General features: G+C 34.5%; 1 pseudogene; it reads right to left on the bottom strand.

Moving 5' to 3' along the window:
* Nucleotides 1-10,768: 10,768 nt before the first annotated feature.
* LOC131980926 (immunoglobulin lambda-1 light chain-like) lies at nt 10,769-24,154 on the bottom strand (annotated as a pseudogene).
* Nucleotides 24,155-25,521: the final 1,367 nt, after the last annotated feature.

Raw genomic sequence — 25,521 nt, 5'->3', positions numbered from 1 at the left:
GAAGGTTTTATAGTGATGAAATGTTTTGGCCTGTGAATTCTATTGTGAATAGACAGACAGTGTTTTTGATGAGCATTTGTAATAAGAACAGGGATCCTGAAGGCAGCAGCAGAGACAGAGAGTGGAGGACAGGGTGTGTTTTGGATCTCATCAATATATTTAAACATGTTGGTTTATTAAAACAAGACATTTGAATTCATGTGTTTGTGCTGTGGGGATTTATAACAGAGATGTTTCACTATTTTCTGACATTTCATTGATAAGATTAATACAATTAGACATATTCTTTATGATGAGAAATGTATGATGGGATAACATAATAATGTCTGCAATGACTTTAATACATTTCTTTAATTATTTCACAAATTGTATTTTGTTGTTTATTAATTGTTTATTTATTTATATCACAATTGACTTGTGTGATGATTTATTTGGTATTTTATAATAGAGATAATAGAGAAGACTTTCCATAATACTGCTGATTTATAACAATAAATGTCCTCTGTGATCTATAATCTTTTTTATGAAGTTTCATCATCTCTGAGATGTTTTTAGGCTTCATTAAGGGTTATAATAGTTGACTGACTGTTCCTTATCTCTATTATAAAATACCAAATAAATCATCACACAAGTCAATTGTGACAAATATAAATAAAGCAACAATTCGTGAAATAATTAAAGAAATGTATAAAATTCATTGCAGACATTATTATGTTATTCCATCAAACATTTTCACAACATTACTTTGTTGGATATTACTTTATTTCATTATAAACTAAATAAAATGTCAGAGCAGTGAGACTTTAATTTCTAAACCAAAACCATTTGAAGGAACCAAATATCTAATCTCATCATAAAGAATATGTGTAATCTAATATTATTAATCTTATCAATGAAATGTCAGAAAATAGTAAAAAAAAAAATCTCTGTTATAAATCCCCACAGCACAAACACATGAATTCAAATGTCTTGTTTCAATAAACCAACACCTTTAAATATAAGTAAATATAAGATTATGACCATATATGACAAAGAAAAGCATTAAATATTCATATTTGAAAAGCCAGAAGTGTTTGGCATGTTTTGATGCGATATATTAACTCAAATGAAGAAAGATGTTTTGACTCATTAAAGTAGATTTGAATGATTCAACACAACATTAAAGTTTAAAGGTGGATTTTCACTGGAGTTGATTCCAGTCAAATCTCATTTATATTATCTTACCTATAAAATGTGAAAAATAATAAAACATTGCCTGTTATAATTTCCCACAGCCCAAACACATCAATTCAAACTTAATAAACCAAGAGTCTGTATATGTTTAAATATGAGTAAATATAAGTTTATGACCATATATGACCAATAAAAGCATGAACTCTTTAAATAGGAGAAGCTGGAACCAGCAGATATTTGACATTTGAGCTTGTAAAATGACTAAAATGATGATTTGATTGTAAAAACAGCTGCAACGAGTGGATTAATCTGCTAATTGTTGCAGCTCTATTCTCACACATCACACGAGGACTCTGAGGAAAGAAACACACTTTTCTCTGATTTACAGCAAATCTCAATGAAAGCTGGTCTTCTTCTTCTCCTTGTGGAAGACTTTTCCATCTGCCTGCTTCCTCCAGCTCAGTGTGACGTCGTCATTCAGCCCCTGGTCCTTCAGCTTCTGTTGGAGCTGACAAACATTATTACTCACACAGAGATTACATTCTGCTTTCTTCTTTACATTTCATCCTCTGGAAGCTCTTTTTCACACTTTTTTTCCTCACATGATAGTTTGTGACTTTCCCTGTTTCTACTTCTCATGTCACGTTGCTGTCCAAAGCATTGAAATGTTTATAACATATAGTTTGTGAATGATTTATTATTTTAAATGTCTCTTTATCTGTTTCCTCCTCAGACTGTTTCTTTTACTGCTTTAATGTGAATTCACTCTCTGAGGGCTGATAAAGTTTCATCTCATCTCATTTTAAATTGGCTTCTAACAGTCATTTGTTGCTCAGTTTTTGCAAAAAAGTTGAATAAAAAGAATAAAAGCAAGATTCACATCATTATCTTCTCATTTCATGCTAAAGTAAACCTAAATCTAATATAAATACTGTTTGAATCCTGATTTAAAAAAGCATTTAAAGAGAATGACCTCATATCACACTTGGGTGTCCTCTCATACAATCACAGCATAAATGAAACATGCTTGTAGACTTTACACTGTAAAAAAGGTCTAAAAACAAGATAAAAACACTAAATCTGAGGGAAATGATCTTGCTGCATGGACGGATAATTTCACTTGACAAGATTTCTTAAACTAAGATTATTAAATCTAGAAATAAGCATGTTGAACACTTAAAATAAGAAATTAACTCTTAAAACCAGATAAATGAAAGCTGCCAGCAGTGATGAACTGGCCCGAGCAGAGTGACCTGATGATTATTTGTTTCTTACCAAGATAAAAAAAAACTTTAGATTTAGAAGTGTTAGATATTTCATCTTGTTTTGACAGTTAATTTCTTATCTTAAGCATTCAACTTTACACTATCAGCTTATTTGTAGATTTAACTATCCTTATTTAAGAAATCTTGTCAAGGTAAATTATCTGTCCATGCAGCAAGATAATTTCCCTCTGATTTAGTGTTTTTATCTGGTTTTTAGACAAACCTTTTTGCAGTGTAGGTTTGGAAACAAATTCATGTCAATAAGCAGCATTTTAGACTGAATGTACCTTTCCACCCATGGTGGGAGGTCCAGTGACCAAATCTCCATTGTTTGGGTCTCTCAGTCTTGTTTGTCTCTGTCATCATCTGCAGCAGGTAAAACACAGAGCATCGAGACAGTAAACAGACAGGTAGTGGTAATGGAACATTACAGAGAATATTTGTTCTACTTGTTTCTTTCACCCTTTTAAAGAGTCTCCACTTTATAAAATCATGAAACAGCACATTAAAGTTCCCTTTCCAAAGCTTTTGGGCAGACTGGTTGATGCACATGCAGATGTGTTTTTTTGCTGTCGACGTCTTGGTGCCTTCTGGGTGCACATAGACGTCTCTGGCTCCTCGACATTCTGCTTCTCTCAGGGATTTACTCCAGAATTCTGAAGATTTTTTACAACAAGCATGAGAACAATAAAATAAAGTAAAAATAAATGTTTAGCAGATTCTGACTGAATGACTGACAGTAAATGAAAGATGTATCGGTAATACCTTACTATTTTTCCTTTATTTTTTTTATTTTATTTTATTTTTTTATCTTTTATTTTTTATTTATTTTGGTGTGTTTCTTGTCTGCGTACTGTGCTATTTGTTTATTTTTTCCCCTTTTCTGTGGTTTGTCATGTGAGTGCTTTATGTGGGAAATAAAATAAATAAATAATTAAATAAATGTTTTGAAACAGCCAGAAACTTTAATATATGTGAAACTTAATTATAGCAGGTTACCAACATTAGCCTACTTGAATATTTACTGTGTAATGTGACAGTAATGGTCACATTGTTTTGGGATATTATCAGGGTTTTGATTCTTACATGAGATTAGTTTTTTATTGTTTTATAGTTATATTATTATAACAAGCAACTAATTAGGCCAAGTCAGACTGATTAAAAAAAAAAGTGAAATAAAGGAGAAAATTCCATCACAGCCTTTTCAGTCAAGAAATGAATCAACCAATTCAACAAGAAATCATAGTCTGATCTGTGTACAGTTGTTTAAGCCTTCATATCAACATGATGCTCCATTAGCTTTAATGCCTCAGTTAGTTTAATGAAATAAACTAAATAACTTTACCACTGCACAATCTCTCTCTTCATACATGGAGTAAAAACAAGCACTGGAGCTCCTTAACGAGCTCGTTAACAGGCAGCAGGGCAGCCTGTTAGCATCTAGCTAGCTCACCACATGGACTATAAACAAGCAACTCTGGCTTGACAATGGCAATAAAATAAAAAGGTATGCCATCAGAACTTCATCTCACCTTGCTTCTCTTTCCAGAAAGACAAGTGCTATCTCACTGTGTGGAATTTTTCTATAATATACAGAGCAACTTAATATTCAAGCAGAAATAAGGTGTAATTTCAAATATTCTTACCTTTTCTCCCAGAAACTCTTCTTTTAAAAGCCCACAGACTCCATTATCCATAACGTTGTCGTTTAATCAGTAAATGGCAGGAGTCTGGACCGACTGGGGTTTAACCACGCCCACATCCGTAAACCAGCCAATAGGACGGACCTTGGAATTGACCGGGAAAACCAGCCAATCACAAGGCAGAGGGCCAGATGTGTGTATCAGAAATGTGCATCAAACTGCAGTACCCCACAAGAAGCAGGTGGCGCTGTGTAATACACTGGAATACACTCAAAATCAGGTCGAGTGGTTCATAAGGACTGACGCCCAAAATGAGGAAATATTTTAGTTAGACAAACAACAAACTATCGGCATAGTCCGCATAATACACTTAGGTCCTCGTAATGTCGGTGCGTATCCTTGTGAAATGTCCGTCTATATCACATTGGGGCACACACACACACACACACACACACACACACAACCATAAACATCACATGCTTTCAATTTCACACTGTAAATAATCTGTTAGATTAGATTTTGTGTAAACCTGACAGAAATAAACAGGTAAAGTGTTAATACATTTTACTGTACAAGAGTAGTGGAATAACTGGATTTATATTAGTTATGATTAACATGGGGTGGACAAAATAACAGAAACCCCAGTTACTGAAAGACACTTTGTGAAAGAGGATGATTTAAGAGAATATATAACAGAGGTACAGCGTGAAGAAATCAGTGTTATGGAGAATATTTTAACAGATTATTTTAATAATTAATTGATATGGAGAATGACCCTTTTTTTTTCTTTGTCTGACGTTTTAATGTAATAGTAGTTATAGTAGCAGAAGTAGGTGTCGAGGCCTTTTGAGTGAATTATTGAGTTGTTGCAGACACAAGAGGGAAGCAGAGTGAAGGATTTGTTGTACAGTAAATACCCTGGAAAAAGTAAAAGTCCTGCACTGAAAACGTGGATTAAATGTGACTCTGTGTGTGTGTGTGTGTGTGTGTGTGTGTGTGTGTGTGTGTGTGTGATCATCATCATCATCATCATCATCATCATGTGGGTACCTGCACTTCCTGTGACTAACCACAGGGTGGCGCTCTCTGCCTGTGATAGAGTTCAGTTTGTATCAAACAGCCATAAATACAGTTTTTTACAACCGCTATGACTCGTTGTTCGATACTTTTAACACTTTTTCAAAACTCTTCACACAGTTACCACAACATCAGCCACAATTCTTCTTCTTTTGACACAAAATACACACATTTTACACGTTTAAAATGAGTTTTAACTCCTTTTACACACAAGCTCATTCAAGACCAAAACAGTAGATGTTAACTGGTGAATTTTCAAATTTCTTTCACATGGTTTGTCAAAACAGAAAACCTCATGTTCAAAACTAATGGATTGAAGATTACATTGATCACAGCTTTTGCTAATAAGTAATCAATGACAGCTAAATGCTGTTTTTTTCCTCTTTACTCTACTGTAAGTCATTTTCATTTGCAATACAGTAAAGTTTTTACTGCAAATCCTCATTTACTGTCTTCTTCTTTCATAAACATTCTGTAAAGCTGCTCTGACATGGCTCGTTCACTTTTTGTACTGTGTGTTGTACAAAAAAAAAAGAACAAAATTTATGGCCAACAAATGAAAAATGAAGAACATCATCACAAACATTAATTTACATGTATGATCAATACAATAATCTGTTGATTGTAAAAGAAAAAGGGAAAAAAAGTTGATTTGACACATGCAAAGTGATTTAGTTTGTGTTCTTCCATCAGTTGTCAGTGTTTTTTATGACACTGTGCTGTGACTGACTAAATGTGTCGGTGCTTTGGTAGATTTGGTGAACTGTCTTAGTGTATTATTGTATTTTGGAAGTGTGTGTCTGTGTTTAGTTACACTGCGTGATTTTGAGCATGAAATTAACTGTTTGGGGAATTGTGTGTTTCAGGTGTGATGTGCGTTAACAGTTTTGAAAAAGTTTTTACAGTTTTTCTCGTTTGCTAAGACACATTTCTTGAAAGCTGCTCTCATTTTCTATAAACTGTGAACAAAAAACCCAATTTTCAAGCTACATTCACAAAACCTCAGATTCTTCTTGCAAAACCAAACTTTCACCTCAAAACAGTTCAATCTGTGCTCAAAACTGAAATATGTTGTCAAATCGTGCCCCGAGTCAATCAAGTCAATCAAAATTAAGAACACGACTGAGCAGTCACTAAACACTACATAGAAAAATAGAAATAAATGTTCATTGTTCATTGTAGACTAAATGCATGTTGCAAAAAATATACATGAAATACTAGGCCTACAAACAGACCAACCCTCCATTACAATACTACAGTACATTGGTACAGTGATGTACTGACACATATATTTACTTACAGTATACTGTGGTACAGTATATAGTATGTCTTACAGTAATTGCTGTCAACATTTACATACTGTACTATAATGTCAAAACAAGTAATTACCTGTTCTCTTCTCTAAACCTTCAGATTCTGGTGGACACAGTGAATCTACTGATGTTTGGTTGTACCTTTGTCCCGCCTCCCTCATGCTCATACCATGGACAAGAACATGGCCAATCACAGAAGCTCTGATTTCATCAGATATTACTGTTCTTTGTCTTCACTGACCACCTCGACCACCTCGACCTCCTCTCACAGGAACTCTTCCTCTCAGGTTTCTATCCATTGTAGGGCCTCACCAACCAGCTCTGTGAACTGGCTTTATGTTCCCTCACATCATCAGCCACAAGTGTGATCAATTCTGAGTTGTTGTGTTCAAGTGGTGACACTTGAGCTTTAATTGTGTTTCACTTTTGTCACCTGTGCTCACCATTATGCAGCACGGTGCATCACAATGAAAATGTGTTGGCAAGTTGTGTCTAAACAGGTGAAAAGTGCTGATGGTTTTGACAAAAGAGTGATTGATTCAATCAGTGGGTTCAGGCAACTGAGCATTTGGTTCAGACAAAAGGGTTTAGTGTTTTAGCAATTGAGAAAAACTGTAATTTACATGTATGATCAATACAATAATCTGTTGATTGTAAAAGAAAAAGGAAAAAAAGTCGATTTGACACATGCAAAGTGATTCAGTTTGTGTTCTTCCATCAGTTGTCAGTGTTTTTTATGACACTGTGCTGTGACTGACTAAATGTGTCGGTGCTTTGGTAGATTTGGTGAACTGTCTTAGTGTATTATTGTATTTTGGAAGTGTGTGTCTGTGTTTAGTTACACTGCGTGATTTTGAGCATGAAGTTAACTGTTTGGGGAATTGTGTGTTTCAGGTGTGATGTGCGTTAACAGTTTTGAAAAAGTTTTTAAGGTTCTGACAAACGAGTCATAGCGGTTGTAAAAAACTGTATTTATGGCTGTGACTCCTTTCTAACACCGTAAAGAGACATGTGATGTCACACATGTGATGCAATATGTTTTCACGTTGAAAATGATCCAACTGTTCAGAATTATACCCTACGTAATAGAAGAAAAATCTGTGGAAATAATATGAAATGTATCATGACTGTTCCCTCAACGTCTTAAAGGAACAGACTGACATTTGTCTCACAGTGTTATTCCATTTAAAGGGAAACTGACAGAGAATGTTCACAAAGTATTTCATCATAAAATAAGCTGCTGTTTGACTTATTTTCATTTAATTGATCAAATTATTTAAATAAACTCAAATAATAGAATACAATAAAATAGTTAAATACATTGATATTTTGATCGGCAAATGGATATTAATGATGAAAATAAAAAATATAGAAAATAGTCATTCAAAAAACAACAATAAAAATAATCCAAATTATAATAACAATTATTGTTGTTGTTGTTGTTGTTGTTGTTGTTCCCTGTAATTAAACATTCAAGACCATTAAGCAATTTAACAATGGTGTGAAGAAAATATAATAAATCCCATTATATTAATTTCCAGATTTCAACTTTTATTTCATGGTTAATATTTGCAATTAATGTAGAAAAAGCAGGAAAAACTCCCTAAAAGAACATTTTTTTTTTTACAGTGTCTGCTTCTAATGGAAGAGACCTGTTCATTATCATTAAGAGGGATTTTTTATCATTGTGAAAGCACTTGTGTTCATATTTTTGTATTATGTGGTTTGGGATTGGTTCACAGGCTTCTTCCTGATCAGCTGAAATCTGAGGAATCAGTAGCACCACATGATAACAGACAGAAAAAACATACCCAATACTGATGTTGTCAATATGCATCAATAAAAACTGACTTCAGATCTTCATCACATGACATACAGCTTTGAAGAGGAATTCAAGACTCTTTGACTAAAGACATGTGACTATTCTGACCACACACACACACACACACACACACACGTACACACACACATGCACACATGCACGCATGCACACACACACACACACGCACGCACGCACACACACACAGACATGCACACACACACACAGACACACACACACACACAAACACACACACACACACACACACACACACACACACACACACACACACACATTTCACAATGTAATTAATTTTTTAAGAATAACTATTTTAATATACATGCTGTCTATTTAATGTTGTATATCTACGAGTGATATGCCAACCACTTCTATTAAAATATATTATATATTAATATGGTAATTTGGTGATAATTATTAACTTAATTATCACTCAGAGTTCCACATTGATAGTTTAGGAACTTTATGAGAATGATCGAGTTAAATTGGCTCTTTTCTCTGTTTTACAGAGTCATATCATTTAATATAAATAATAATTTTTTAGTATAATTATAAATAATTCTGAAAAGCACTTTTGAACCGTGAGACCCACATAAGTGTTGCTCAGGTTGGAGGCAGATGAAAACCCCAACAGTGTGCACAGCAGCAGATATGAATCTGTTCTCAGTGGTTATTAAGGCTCATAAAACAAACTGTTGGCAGCGAATCAACACTTCCTTTCCTGCAGCAGACGGGCTGTGTGGGTTTCTGCTCTGCAGCCTTTCTCACGTTAATAACACAATGACAGTTACAACCGTCCACTCTGGTTAAATAATCGTTAGAGGAAGTTCAGTTAGATTTCAGCACTCAGTACTCACTGTCTCAGGAACAGGAACTTAATGACAGAAATAAACCATTAATGCTGTATTCCATAACATGGTACAATTACCTCTAAAATAACTGCAAGAGATTTTATCACACTGTAAAATAAAGTATTGTAGCATACTGATATTTATTGTTTAATAAATTATGGGACTGAAATCATACAATAATCTATTTTACAATGCTAATCTATAACCTACAGTATATAATATTTTTTTTATTCCTATTAAACACCTTTATTTAACTCCTGATGTAAAGTGTCAAAAAGAAAAACACTCAACTGCACAAAAACTGTTGTATTGACACAGTAAACATTAGATTATAAGTTTTCAGTAGGAGCAGCCCCACATGAGGTCATGGAGGTGGAGCGCACCAGAAGTAAAACAATATGACAGATTTGTAACGGGGGAGAAACTGCTAATTTTAGAAAATAATGTTGAGACTAACCAGATAGTAGGAGGGAAGATTAGAGTTATATAAACTGATGCAAAATGTTACATTTATAGTTTATTCTGGTTTAAACTCTTTGAGAATAAACTTGTAACTGTTATCTCAGTGGAACCTGCAACATAATTAGATAATTAACTGTGTAATTTGAACAATGCAGTAATAATTAGACAGATGAATAATACTTCCATACCACAAAATAAACAGACATAAAGCAATAAAGCCAGTAACCTCAGTGGGCCGTACTGTTTCATTCATATTCATACGTTTGGAAATATTGAATTTAACAAGTGACTTTTGAGCTTTTTCCTGGAACTGCCTTATTAATTAATTAAATTATGTATTTATTGAATGTTTAAATGTTTATTTATTTTAGATTTAATAAAAAAAAGTTGCATGAAATTTCATTGTACTTGACTATTGAGTAGTTTTTTAAGTCTTTATATTTTGCTATTTTACTACTACTTATCCATAGCTATAAACATGTAGATATATAGATACTTTTTACTTTACTTAACTACAGTGAAAACAAATTTCTTTTTAAAATAATAAAAGAGCTTTGTAACAGGGGAAAAGTGATAATTTTGAAAATAATTCCCCAGATAGTAGGAGGGAAGATTATAGTTCTATAAACTGATGCAAAATATTCAACTTTTAGTTGATTCCAGAGTAAAGTCTGGTTTAAACTCTTGTTTGAGAATAAACTCTGTTGCCTTCAACTCTGACCGTCTCCAGTGAAGTTCTTGAGGTTTTTTTTCCAGACATCAGTAATAAATAATTTTTTAAAGACTTGTTTGAGAATAAACTCTTTACTATTGTCTCGACGAACCTCTGACATAATTAGATAATTAACTGTCTAATTTGAACAATGCTATATTTATCCAAGAGATTCTGTTTCTGATTATTTGCTCTGAAGTCAAATTGAAATACATCAAAACAAGGAGGTTTCAAAAACAGACATACTGTGATTTTTCACTTTATTGAGAATGTTTCACTGAAAGAATTTGACAAACTTGATTAAAATGAATCAAAGAAACAGAAAACTGAGATTGAGAATAAATCTCTATTATTATACAGGTCGCAATTCAAAGTGGAAATTAACTAAAATATCAAAATAGCAACAGACAAAATGTACACTTAGTAACTACAAATATATACACGTGTATATATGTATTTATATTTTTAGGATGACTGTATCTTCCTTTTACAAAACAAGCACAACACGTCATCATTGATATTTGTGAATACTGATCAGCGTGATGAATGAGATGAATTGATGAGATTTGATGGTGAGAAAAGGCAGAAAACATTCAGTCAGCATGTGTGCAGTTGGTGGACGGTCCCTTGTTTCTGATGATCATCAGCAGAACGAGTCCACAGCAGAACACCAGACTCTTCACTATCAGCACTGTGTACAGCAGGCAGAGCAGCATCACCCTGCACTGAGACTGGAAGACTTGATCCTGGACCAAAGTCCCTGGAACCTCTGAAACAGAAAAGGAGTGAAATGTTTGGAGTTGCAGTGAGAAATGTCAGTCCTCTGCTCCTCTGCTCTCTTTGACAGCGTCTCCACATGAAGCTGAATCACTGCTGAACACAGTCAGCGAGCCTTCATTACCTTGTTCTGTTGGGGCCTCCACTTGGCCCCCCTCGTGCTGGACGTAGCAGCGGTATTTATACGTGCTGCTCTCTTGCTGACGGAGCAGCAAGATGGCGGCGGTGCGTCCCGACTCTCTGAGCTCCAGCTGCTCTCCCTCAGCAGGGGGCAGCTCCTCCAGAGGACCGTTCTCCTTTCGTCTTTTCCAGGAGAAGCGGACCAGAGGAGGAAACATGGCTGAGGCCAGACACAGCAGGGAGCTCTTCCCCTCCAGGTGGGCTCTGGGTGCTGCTGGGTACACGCTCACCACGGGCTTCACTACCTGCTCACCTGAAGTTTGACAGCAGCAACAAGCAGCACAGACACACATTGACACAGTCAACAGCAGCTTACAGCACTGCACTGCATTCAGTGTGATCCTGGAAACTACATGGACTCTGATCACTAAACTACTCATCAATACAGCACAAAGTTCACTACATATACTGTATTCACCTTCATATGAAACACACTCAGCATCTAATGTCAGCATGGATTATATGGGGACACAAGATCACATCTTTCATTTCACATTATTTATCATTCATTTTTCTTACCTATAGAAATTCATTTCATATAATGATGACTTGTACCTTCATACAATGGAAATGTCTTTTTATATATGACACATTTTAAATAAATCACATATTTACCTTTATGTCAAATATTATTTTCATGTCAGGGAACACAATATATTGAATGTTGACTCTCCAGTCCAGTGTCTAGTTATTGAGAGCCGAGGCTCCCAGTTACTGCTTTTTGTTAGTGTCCTTGAAGGAGCCACAGGATGGCGGCTTTGCTTTAACTCTGTGGTCATTCACTCACATTGACATTACTGATGTTACTGACTGACACACTCCACATTTGGACTGATTTCTTGACTTTATCACAATAAATCTCCTTTAATTTATCATCATTCTTTGTGTCCATTCCCGTTTTTGTCATGGCCCAGGAGTCGGGTTATGACTAAATGGGGGCTCGTCTGGGATATTAACCACATATTTACCACAATAAACCTTTTACAATTCATACAGGAACAAATCAATACATAAATCATTTAATAACTTTGCAATTTTTACTTCCTGAAAAAATGTTTGATTCTGTCAAATGTGAATGAAAATTTCCACTTAATAAAATGAAGAAAGTAAATATGATATTACAACATCATAATAATATAATATATTATAATATCATGATAATATAATTTAATATAAAGTTTGCATGATGTGTAAAACATAATTAAAAATACATTTGCATCAAATTCCAAAATCACTTCGTCCGTATATCCATTTGAACATTAAATATATTTTCTTTGTCCAGTTTTTAATTGAATATATTTCAGAAAGGATCTGAAAATTATCTCATTCTGTTTTATTTTCATTTTAGAAAATGTGTAAATTTGTCAGTGTCAGGTTTAAAATATATTTTAATATAATATATTATAATGATATAATATAATATAATATAATATAATAAAAAGACGGTCTTGATTCTTTAGGATGAAGTCAAATATTAAATTATTGTGAAAGTTTAAAACTGTTTTTCTTCATCATTTTCTACACATATGATCATAAGTTACATATTCAATTAAATGCAATTGTCGTTTTAATGATCTCAATAATTTTGTCTTTTTAAACTATGAATTTTTACCATTTCTATGTGTTAAATATTTTATTATATTTGGTACAAACTGTTTTCTTGCAATTTTAACTTCCTGCGCCAATGTTTGATTCTGTCAAATGTGAATAAAAACTGCCACATAATACAATATAATCTAAAATTAAATAAAATAAATAATATAACGTCATATATTTTAATGTTATATTATATGTTATATGTTAAAATATAATATAATGTAATATATTAAAATAGTATGTAATATAATGAAATATAATATAATATAATATAATATAATATAATATAATATAATATAATATAATATAATATAATATAATATAATATAATATCAGCAGGTTGGGGCAGATTACTCTGAAATGGATTCAGCTGCTGAAAAGAAATTTCACGGCAGTTTTTGTCACTATAGTAACTTGATCCACTGGATTACAAAAATATGTAATCAGATTTCTTATTAATTGCACTTTATACTATAAAATGGAAACTTTGATACCCAAATAAAATTAAATTTCTGCATCTTCCAAATTGAATAAAAACACTATTGAACATGAAAAAAGGACCCTGAGTTAATCAAAAATTAAATGACCATATAAATAACATATGACAGAATTTAACATGAGCTCATATAATATTATATAGCAACTAAATTTGTGTTAAAATTATTTACACGTTTTCCGCTGTATACTTTACTCTATATGCCTAATAAACACATCAAAATATTAATAAATAATAATAATACATAAAAAGTAAAACAACACATAATATTGATCTATACTTTCCTAAAGGTTTTATAGGTTATTATATATAATTTATAATTATTTTGTGTTTTGACACAAACAGAAAAGTGTGTGCCTTTAGATATCATCCTGTATCACATATAGAAATGACTCATTAGTCTCCATATGTTTTATTTAATTGACATATCATATTCAGTATGATAAATATATCTTTAGGACATGTTTATCATCATATAAAACATAATTGTAGTGATAGTTATAGTGTGTTGTTGAATAAAAACGAGAGACGCTGAGTTACTGAGAGGATCAAATACTGTATATTTGTAACATTTCCAATATCAAACTTTTTCTATTTGAATCAGTTTCATCTCCTGCAGAAATAAAGAATAACTTGAGTTGTGCCGTGAGATTTAAACATCTTTTCAGGAATTATGAAGCTTTTTTTATGTAACAATAGCTGCATGGCTGCAAGAATTCTCTACTAATGATGAAAAGTCACAAGCTGCAGAAACTCATTAAAACAAATTTTCAATAAAACAACTGAAGGAAAAAGAAAGTTTATTCTTACCAACAAACAGTTTAGTTCCAGAGCCAAAGATTTCGTACCCTCTGCCTCGCACAGTGAAAAAGACTGGTACAAAAACCTGTCTGCTGCTGAATGTGTCAGCTGAGGTGAACCAGTCCACATTATGAAGCAGTATCATATTTCAGCTCCATGATGTGTTTCTCTAATGTTCATATTAACATGACTGTCTCTTCTTTTATGTCCTTTTTAGACACATTAGCAGAGTGTCTCCGTGGATCGTTGGTTCAGACGTTCATGTTCCTCAGAGGATGAACCCTACTGACTTTGGTCAGTTTTTATCAAACACCATCATCAGCTCACGTCTTTAAATTGTCCATTACTTTGATTTATGACGTGTGTGCGTCCAATGACAGGACGCTGGGCCACACAGCCAGTGTGTGTTGCTCTGTAGTCTTGTTTTGATTTGAAGGAGAAAGAGTTGTGATCCTCCTACTTTTTAAATCAGGTCAACACATGAGACCAGAGTTACCAACTTATCACCGCAATAAAACACTTTGGACTTCTACGACGCCGTCACTACACCCATAGAGGCTCCCGTCCCATCTCTCTGGACCGACTACAGCTGCTGCACTTCCTCATTCTGTCACCACAACAACTCACCACGTCATCAGGAGAACCACCACGTGAATGCCTTCAACCTTCGCCCAGTACCCACTTCCTCCAGGCAAACTTCAAAACAAAAGCCTCTGAAAAGAGCCCTGTTCAACACAAGATCCCTCAACAATAAAAGCCTCATCTTAAATGAATTCATCACTGACAAACAACTAGACTTCCTCTGTCTGACTGAAACCTGGCAAAAACCCATGGAATATTTCACACTAAACCAAACCTTCCCTGCTGGATATTCATACATGGACATCCCTCGCTCTAAGGGCCGAGGAGGAGGGAAACACCACCAAGACCTCAACCCTCGGCCACTCTCCATCATTGCTGCACCATCTTTTGAACATCTGGCATTTAAACTCCCCGGTCCAAAACCTCATCATTGCTATTATCTGCCGTCCACCCAAACCCAACCCAACCTTTCTGTCAGATTTTTAGAATTCTTCACACAACTGTCTTCAGTCTCCCCATTTGTCCTCCTCCTAGGAGACTTTAACATCCACACTGACTCTCCTGACTGTAAAAGCACAACAGACTTTTTTTTTAGATTAGATTACATTGAACTTTATTGTCACTGAACAAAGTAACAGCTACTTGGACAACAAAATGCAAAATATAGGCCACCTACAGTAATGCCAATGAATTAGAATAGGAGTATGAGTTGTTACTGTTTTGCTCGCCACTATTCACTATATATCAATTTATTGTTGTTGTTTTCTCACCTGGTTCTTCCTGCGTGCTCTCCCTTTCCCTTTCTCCTTCTCTATCTTTCTCTCTTTCCCTTGGCACTGACAATCATACACAAATATATTGTAGCAGACCATTTCCTACAGAAGTAATTTGATACAACATACAGATAGCTGGTTTATATTATCTGTTACTTTAGCTTAACACTCTCCAGAAGAAGAAAAAACAAGACAGAGATCATTATGGACTGTCCCTCGTCTCTCACCTGAATCTGTCTATTTTCTTTTAAAGAACTGTCGTATGTCCATTGGTCACTGGCAGACCACACACACACACACACACACACACACACACACAGAGAGAGAGACCGGACAGTAAAAGCTTGTTAAATTAAATAATCTGTGCTCAAAAAATCAAAAAAGTTAATACACCACATATTTTCTGAGTCATTAGTACAAATTTGTAATTTTAAGTTACCAGTACTCGACCGCTTTCATTTATTTTAGTCACTGTACTCAAATAGTTTGACAGTAAACTTGATGACATCACGTGCGCGCGTCCTTCTTCTCCAAGCCTGTCGGAAAGTCCGCCATTACCGCTACTCGCGTCGTCAAGAAAAGCCGAGAACGAAGCAACTTTCTCAGCAGGAGTCGCTAACAGTGAACGCCGTGCTGACCGCCCTCACCGCCCTGACCTCCGTTATTTTCATATTCGCTTTGGGAGCACTAATTTGGTAAGTTAAGAGTTGTTTAAGCGCCATATTTTAACGGTGTGCATTCGGGCTGTCTGCAGTTATTTGTATCTGTCCGTTAAATGTGATTTGGCTAGCTTAATTTGTAAATGCCTCACTTAACTGTTAGCTAATTTACATGTAAAGAGGGATTAGAAAGTGGACTTGTGGGATTTTTATGTCAAAGTGGAAATTTTGTCTTGTGTAGAAAGTTGTCTGGTAAATTTCATAAAGTTGATTTTACCACACAATGTCGACTGGAACTGCATGTTTCATCGGCATGCATGTCCGGGCATGTCTCGGCTTAACGGTTACTGAATGTTAATGTTTTGTATGGAGGGTTTAACTTTAAAGTTAAGGTCACATCAGTTTCAATTTCACGTTTTACCGGACCATTTCTGTTTTTTTGTAACGCACGTAAACTGGCTTGTAATCAGTGTGGAAAAATAACCGCAGTCCAGCGGTGAAGTGTTCCCAGTCTTTGCATGGTTAAGGTCATTCCGACTGTCAAACAGAAATAAGATTTTATTGAAAACAAATAATAATAAATAAAAAATAGATAATATCTCTCTTCTTAACCTGAGAGTGTAGCAATACCCTTTTATGTCTTGGTTTAGAGATATAAGAACTTTTTAAATTTCCCATTTGTCACAATATCTATAGATTAGCTAGAATTTAAGTCTGAGTAAAGTGAAATATGTTCATAAACCTGTTTTAATAAGTTTGGGATTAAGACATTTCACACTGTGTGAGGTTAATACATTAATCAATGTAATACTTCAAAGATATTGTACATAATGCTTTTGTTGAAAGTGTATTATCTTGCTTAAAATGTCATTCTTTTTTCTCTGAAGGCTGAAGCAACAGGCCGACATACAGAGTCTTCAACCTGGTATGTTATCGGCAAACATTAAGCTTTTTTCGATATTTGTTTTGCATTGTTGCTGAAATGTAAATTAATGCACCACAATCAAATTAATCTAAAACCTGTTTCACAAGTGTTTTCAATTGATGAGAATATTGTTTTCAATTGATGAGAATATTGTTTAATTTTACCATGGCTTGGCCTACGGCGCAAAGAGGTCATAAATGATGACCTACCTGTTGGAGAGATCCTGGAACGCTGGCCTGCTCTTAAAATAGAGTCACAGGTAAACAATATTTTTTTAAGTAAATCTATCTAGGCACATGTATTCAATTTCATTCTTCAGACTGACTTTGTCAGTGATAAGCTGAAAATATCCATTCAGGTTTGCAGTGAATACCATTGAGTGTGATTTGGTAGTGTAGTGGTATGGATGTTTTCCCCCAAACTTGAAACAGTTCAAGGTCAATGTTTGGCAGTACTGGGCAGTATTCAGGAATGCTTTGTTGCTGTTTATATCTCCTTACAGGGCCACATATACATTAGGGCTGCAACGATTCGTCGACGTTGTCGACAAAAATCGATAATAGAAATAGTCGACAATGAATTCCATTGTTGACTATCGTCGCCAGACGTGTTTTTCCAACAGAGTGAGGCATCTCACTTCATTACAATCTCTTCCGAGCGCGAGCGGTAACGTACGCGCTTGCGGCGTCCAACACAGCTACACGTACCAAAACTTAGAAAGTTTGGGAGCATTTTAGCCTGGATACGGCCAATAAAAAAATGACTTGCAAGGTTTGCAAAGCAGACCTGCGTATCACGGCAGCACCTCGGCGATGCACGAGCATTTAAATAGAAAGCACGTCGGGCAGTTGAACCAAACGGAGTCTGACTCGCCTCGGTAAGATTCAAGTAACATTCAGCCGATACGTTTTGTTTATAATCGCTTTTTTTCGCTTTAAAAGAGAGCTTTAACGTTATGTCTGACGAACGTATTTTAAATTAAATGCATGCAGTCTGAAGCAGAGAGCAGCATGGAGCCTTTCTGCAGAAGAAGCAGATGTGCAGCAGCAACAGGCTCCTCACTGAGTCAGTATATATATATATATATATATATATATATATATTTATACAGTCTATGGTCAGTACTGGTGCTGGTCTGTGATACGAGGTTCCAACAGGTGAGCCCAGTTCAACCCAGACTACATACAGAACCCAGAACCAGTTCCACCCACTTGATGGAGCAGAAATACAGTTTTATAAAACACATTTTCCTGTCCAGAAAAAATGGACAGAGGTTTATTTATTTTTTGTATGAATCAGCAGCTGAATTGTTGAATAAAAGATGCATTTTTCATTTAAGTACCCATCTTTCTTGTGTTTATTATCTTTTGCCACATATTTAAAGCAACTTCATGCTACATTTAAGAAAAAATTAATAATTATCCGATTAGTCGACTAATCGTTTCAATAGTCGGTGACTAGTCGACCCACCCCCCCCCCCCCAGAGCTTGTTCAGAAAGAGAGCTGCACGCACAGGGAAAGTAGCTGACACTCTGGGTCAGCTCTTTGATGCTTATGACCACCAGGTCAATTGCTTAAGATTGTTGGTGCTTAAAAGTTGTACTATGTCGGTGTATGTGTTTGTGTAGATATATAATAATTCATATCTGTTTAGTTACTGTTATTCTGTTTTGTTCTTACACGCAAGGAACAAGTTGATGTTCACATCAAACGGGCTGCTGTCCTTCGTGCCCTCCCAGCTTATCTTCATGAAGATGACTCTACATTTCTGAAGTTTTGGGATGTAAGTACAATTAAGCATTTGCTCTGCAACAATACAATACAATTACTGGTATTTATTTTGATTTTGTTACATTGTTTAAGTTGCTGCAATGCAGGAAGAAAAAAAATAATTAAAAAATGAAATAAAAAAATACATATATTTGCTTATGTTTCAACCTATATCACTAGATATGGACCTTGTCTGTGAGAATTTTTTCAGCAAATGTTTCTTCTCTTCTGCTGACCAGATTGCATTCAGGTTCTTGTTGCAGGCAATAAGTAATTCCATAAGTAGTATAGATAATGTAAGGTATACAATGGATGCAAATCATTAAAAAAAGGCATATACAACATATAGCATCTTTAATATTGTGCAAAGTGCTGAGTAAATTCCAACTATATTTAATTCATTTCAAGTGCTGAGCATGATTTATTCCTTTGGATGCCTTTGAAATGCAGCTCTTTAGCTTAAAAAATAAAAATAAATGTGTAAGTCTGAATTTTTCATTCCATTTAAAAACATTTAGAATCTCTATTTATTACTATTTTTTTTATTTTTTTCTTGCAACAATGACAATGGAAAATATTTAGTCAATTGAAGATCAAATTTTTTGTTTATAACATGGTAAAATGAACAAATTTCAGGCTGGGAGACAAAACATTCTGTTCTACATTTTACATAAATAATTTTATATAAATCTGTTCCACATTTTATATTGACTGTGACCTGCGACTGACCTGAGAAACCATTTGCATTTATGTATTGTGATTATTGTTTTGGATGGTTCTATCTGACTGTTTTCTGTCTTCATTACTGATGAATTGCCTGCAAACAGCTTTGGGAGATAGCTCAGGTTATCTCACATAACAGTTCTCTGTTGTTGTCTTCAGATGGCGAAGTCTGATGAACCAATCACTGAAGATCTACCAGTAGGGATCCTGTTGATCAGTGCAGATTCAACAGATGCAACATTCTTCTGCCCAGAGAAGACTGCAATTGTACTTGAGGGTAACATAGTTATGGAATTTTCCAAAATGGCTGAGGCATTTGTCACACTTTTTGCACTTTTTTATGCCTTGCATCTAAGTTACCCAAACGGCATGTCAAACACGTTTGACTTCATCCAGAAAGTACTTATGGGCCTGGATGATGGGAAGTTGAGGCCTCGGGTGCTGACCCTTAAAAATGACTTGCTGATTGTGGAGGGATCCTAATATGTAAACAAAGTTCACAACATTGCTCAGGCCCGGTTTTAGTCGTGTTATTGAATGTACTATGTACATTTAGGTTGTAACATTTGTACACAAAGTTTTATGGAAATGTCTAAAAGTGTCTGAATAATGTGTAATGTGTGACAGAGGATTTCATTCATATTGTCACAAAGTGATTGTTTTTTGGGTTTTTTTAAAGGCAGTTTTTTAAGTTTTGGAAGATGTAATGGATACATTTTGGATGCCAAAGTTGGATAACGTTTATGGAAGTGTTTAAAGTATTGAAGTAATTAGGGTTCAGCAAAATATTAAGAGTTGAGCATGGAAAATAAAAAGGGTTTTTTTTCCATATAAAACATAAAAAAACAGGTCAAAGGACAAACATTGTTTTGAGGTTCTGGACTGTGTTTTAAATCATGCATGCATTTTTAATGTTACCGTTTGGCAGCTGTTTTTGATAAGTCCTTATGTAACAAAGTGATTAGGAGTCCTCAAGTCTTCTTGCAAGGCCCTTGTACTATTTTTGGAATGTATTCCTCCATTTGCAACACTGTTTAATTGTGGTTACTCAATAAATTTGGTCTGGCATTTCAAATGTTATATATTTTTTTCTATTCAAAACATATGTATTTGGGGCTTTTTAGTTAAAGCTACTTAAAACATTTTTTGAAACTGATTACATAAAATGTTTCAAGGTAAACTAACTTGCAGTTTTGCTTTTAAATTAAGTAATGTTTTTAATTATATAGGAGTTTTTGTGCATTGTTAATTTAACTTAAAACAGTTAAGTACATATTAAGTGAATAATTTCTTACAGACAACTTACATTTTTTATGTTAAAGGTAATAAAAATATTTAAGGAAGCCATACTTAATTCTATTCTTACTGTGAAAACAAAATAACAAGTAAAAAGTACTTAAACAAGAATGTTTGTGTAACTTAAAAAATGTAGTTAGTGCCACTGAAAATAATTTAAAGCTACTTAATTTAAAATGTCAATATAACACACAAAGTTGAGTAAGTGAAACTAGAAAATTTCGATGTAATCAGTTTCACCAAATTTTTTGAGTTATATGAACTTGTCGGGTTTTACAGTGTAGGAGTTATCTTTCACACATCTCATACCTTTGTGTTATAAATAGCCTATATATATAGACCTACTGTGTGTGTGTGTGTGTGTGTGTGTAGTATATACTACTACGTCTGCATGAATGTAATGTGATTATTATTGTTGCAAAGTCTGGTTCAGGTTAAATCCTCTGTAAAACATGAATAAATACAGCAAAGAAAAACATTCAACTATTTTTATTGTCTACTTTGACAGTAAGACACAACTGAAAAATATTGAATATGAACTAGGAATAAATAACAATTCATTTAAAAAGCCACAGTGAGTGTTTTCACACATACTGGTATTATACAGTGATTATGTCGTTTGTTTTCACTCTGGTCCAAATGCCCTGACAGGGAGTCATGTTTCCATGACGACGGACCAGAAAAAGACGCGCCTGACGTCAAATTATGTCTCTAAAGTAACGATAAACTTTAACAACAGAGACACAAGTACACACTTCACAGGTACACAGTTAATTTGTCGCACTGCTCCTTTTGTTTAATAAACGGACCGCTCCAGTTTGACTGTAGCTGCGCTAATGGCGCTAACGAAGCTAACCGGGCTAACTAACTGGAAAACGGTGCCTGGACTCCAGTACTCTCCGATATGGTATCTGAATCTGAACAACTCCAGGTAAAAGGAAAGAAGTATGAGACAGAGCTGGAGCAACTTACTTAGTTGATTCCCAACACGACAACTAAAGGATTCTCACTCTGCGTGTGTCGCTGGATGCCGGTCGGCCAGCGGAGCGGTGCAGAGGGAGCGGCTGAGAGGAGGATGATACCATTTGCTAAGCGGGGGTGTTTTCATTTTCATCCTTAACATTTAAACCACAAACTACAGAGTTTGTTTTGGACATCATTTAAGTTTGTCAAAGATGAACAAAATTTTTAGAATAACAACATTTCTTACTCCAAGTTTTAGGGGTGCTGAGCCCATGATTATTATTATTATTATTATTATTATTATTATTATTATTATTATTATTATGATTATCATTATTATTACCATTATTATTATTATTATTATTATTATCATTATTATTATTATTATTATTATTATTATCCTACTTTTTAAATCAGGTCAACACATGAGACCAGAGTTACTGTTCACACAAACAAACAGTGAACAACTCAAACTACACTTTAGGACAAATATTGTAAACACTCAAATATTTCTGTTGACCTGAAGGTCAAAAATATAAAGCCAGAATGAACCTTATTGCTTGAAAAGGTTTGTTGCCAAGTGAAATATAAAAGTGATCTCAGTGTTTGGATGTATGTATATAGGCTTTGACATTAATATCATTATTCTTTGTTTTCAAACCTTCAAATATCTTGTATATTAATATTCTGTCACATACGCTCATGAGACATTTCTCTGTTGATTAGCAGTTAAAATGAGATCTTAAAACTTGTATAAATATGAGGATTCATCCTCTGGGGACCATCAACATCCACTGTAGATGTGATAGAAATCAGGCCAACAGTTCTCTTGTTCTGGATCAAAGTTTTGTTTGGATGTAAAGACGGAGCCAAAGGTCCCACTGCTCACAGAGAAAAACCTTCATTCAATCCAAATACATTTACCAAATCTCTGTTGAGGGGGAACTGTCACAAATCCTACAATTCACTTGTATCATTTACTGAAGTGAAATGATCTGCTCAAATCTGTTCCAACATGTGATGGAAGAAAGCTTTTATTGTGAAGGAGCCACAGGAAGCAGGTCAGCATTGTGAGGAGGAACGGACTTTATTCCTGCAGCAGGTCAAAGCAGAGGATTTTAATCTTTATCAAAATGCTGAAGCTTGTTTTTGTTTCATAATGTTTTTAATGACAAACTGCTTTTCAAACAAGACTTCTTTATGTTTTTTACTCAGTTTATTTGTAATATTCATTTGACTCTTTTCTCTTTCTCTTCTTTTATCTTTGTGTCTCTGTGTTGCTAGTTTGTCCTCACTGTGTGGAACAACAATAAACCTGCTGGAATATCTGATAAAAATATGAATAAATATCATATCAAATAAATCCTGACAGCAGTAAAGAAAATAAATCCCTCAGTTCAGTGTGTTTGTGACTCTGGCTGAGATGGAGGTGAAATATGTGAACCTGGGCTGTGGTTTACTGCTCTCTTCCTGTCACAGACACTGTTTGACATCTGTTCATCTGGAGGTTTTTGTACAGGCTGCAGGGATATTTGATCACTGTGGGGAACATAACAGGAGCAGTAGTAGGTGGCTGAATGATTTAGTTTAACGCTCTGGATCTGCAACTCCCAGCCGTTCTGTTTATTCACAGCTGAGAAATCATCTTCCTGAGGATGATTGTATTCTTTACGTATTTCACCATCATGCCTGTCAATACGCAGAATCAGTGTGAATGTTTCTGTGTCTCTCTTCTGGTACCAGTATACCCAACGTCCATCACACAGTTCAGTGCCTCGACAGCTGAAGGAGACTCTTTCACCAACTCTCCTGGTCCATGTTAAATCCTCCTGAAGCAGCTGTGTTGCCATGGCAGCCAGCGCTGTGTGGAGACAGACAGGTAGATGAAGGTGAGTGTGACAGTGTTTGTTAAAGGTGGAGTTTGTTGGCTCCTGATTGGCTGGAAACACTCACCTGAGCACAGACAGCACAGAGCAGCAGCTGGGAGGAAAAGCATTTTGTGCAGCGGTGTTTCCTCTGGTGAACCTGGGGAGAAGTGGCGCTCTGATGCAGCTGAGGCCAAACAAGGAGGAGCTGCGAGATCAGACGAGGGCCACGTGGTTTCTAACAGGTCCTCAGACCTCCCATCAGCCCCTGTGGTGGAGAGATAAGGCTGCTTCAAAGCACCTCACTTTCCTGTGTCTTCACACTAATATTAAACAGAGTCTTCAGCTGTTTTAAAGTCTCTGCATTAGCTGCCTGTTTGCTTCACAATTGATTTTAAAGTCCTTTTGATTGTTTATAAAGCTCTTCATGTTTTATGTCCTATTTATTTCTCAGAGTTGCTTTTAGCGTATGAACCCTGTAGAACCCTCAGGTCTTCTGCTCGTGGCCTTTTAATAATCTAATTTTTTAGATCATTATTTATTTATTTATTGTCTTTTATTGGTTTAGTCTGGCTTTTAATAGAGTTCCGTTTATTTGTTTGCAGTCTAATTATTTACTGTATTTATTTTTTTAAATGTCTTTTATTATTTCATTTTTGTCATTTTTTTCGTATAGTTTTTAAATAGATTTTATTTATAATAATAATAATAATGATGATAATAATAATAATATAATTGTTATTAGAATTTGGATTATTTTTATTATTTTTATTTTTGTTATCTATAATCATTATTTATATTTTTTGAATTACTATTTTTTTATTTTCATTCATTAATATCCATTTGTTGATCAAAATATCAATATATTTAACTATTTATTACATTCCATTGTTTGAGCTCATCTATATAATTTGATCAATATAATGAAAATAAGTCAAATAGCAGTTTATTTTATGATTAAATACTTTGTGAAATTTTTTTGCCAGTTTTCCCTTTAAATGTATTTCATTTCTTTTATATTTGGCTTGTTTTTAATCTGGTTTCATAATGGTAATGATAACTATTGTTATTATAATTATTTTTATTTTTATTATTACTGTTGTTATATTTTATAATTACTATTACTGTTTTCTGTAATTATTATTGTCAATTTATTTATTTATTTTCATTACTAGTATCCATTTTGTTATTCACCTATTTTATCTATTTACTATTTTATTGTATTCTATTGTTTGAGTTTATTTAAATAATTTGATCAATTAAATGAAAATAAGTCAAACAGCAGCTTATTTTATGATGAAATACTTTGTGAACATTCTTCGTCAGTTTCCCTTTAAATGGAATAACACTGTGAGACAAATGTCAGTCTGTTCCTTTAAGACGTTGAGGGAACAGTCATGATACATTTCATATTATTTCCACAGATTGTTTTTCTATTACGTAGGGTATAATTCTGAACAGTTGGATCATTTTCAACGTGAAAACATATTGCATCACATGTGTGACATCACATGTCTCTTTACGGTGTTAGAAAGGAGTCACAGCCATAAATAAGCTCTAACAACATGGCTGTGTGATACAAACTGAACTTTATCACAGACAGAGAGCGCCACCCTGTGGTTAGTCACAGGAAGTGCAGGTACCCACATGATGATGATGATGATGATGATGATGATGATGATGATGATGATGATGATGATGATGATCACACACACACACACACACAGTTTTGAATGTAACTGAAATGTGTAAACTGGACAAAAAAGGTTTCTGAGTTCACTA

This window comes from Centropristis striata, chromosome 11 (genome assembly GCF_030273125.1).
Source record: "Centropristis striata isolate RG_2023a ecotype Rhode Island chromosome 11, C.striata_1.0, whole genome shotgun sequence".
Classification (NCBI taxonomy): Eukaryota; Metazoa; Chordata; class Actinopteri; order Perciformes; family Serranidae; genus Centropristis; species Centropristis striata.
The sequence above is the reverse complement of the archived record's forward strand: the minus strand, read 5'-3'. Positions and strand labels throughout refer to the sequence as shown.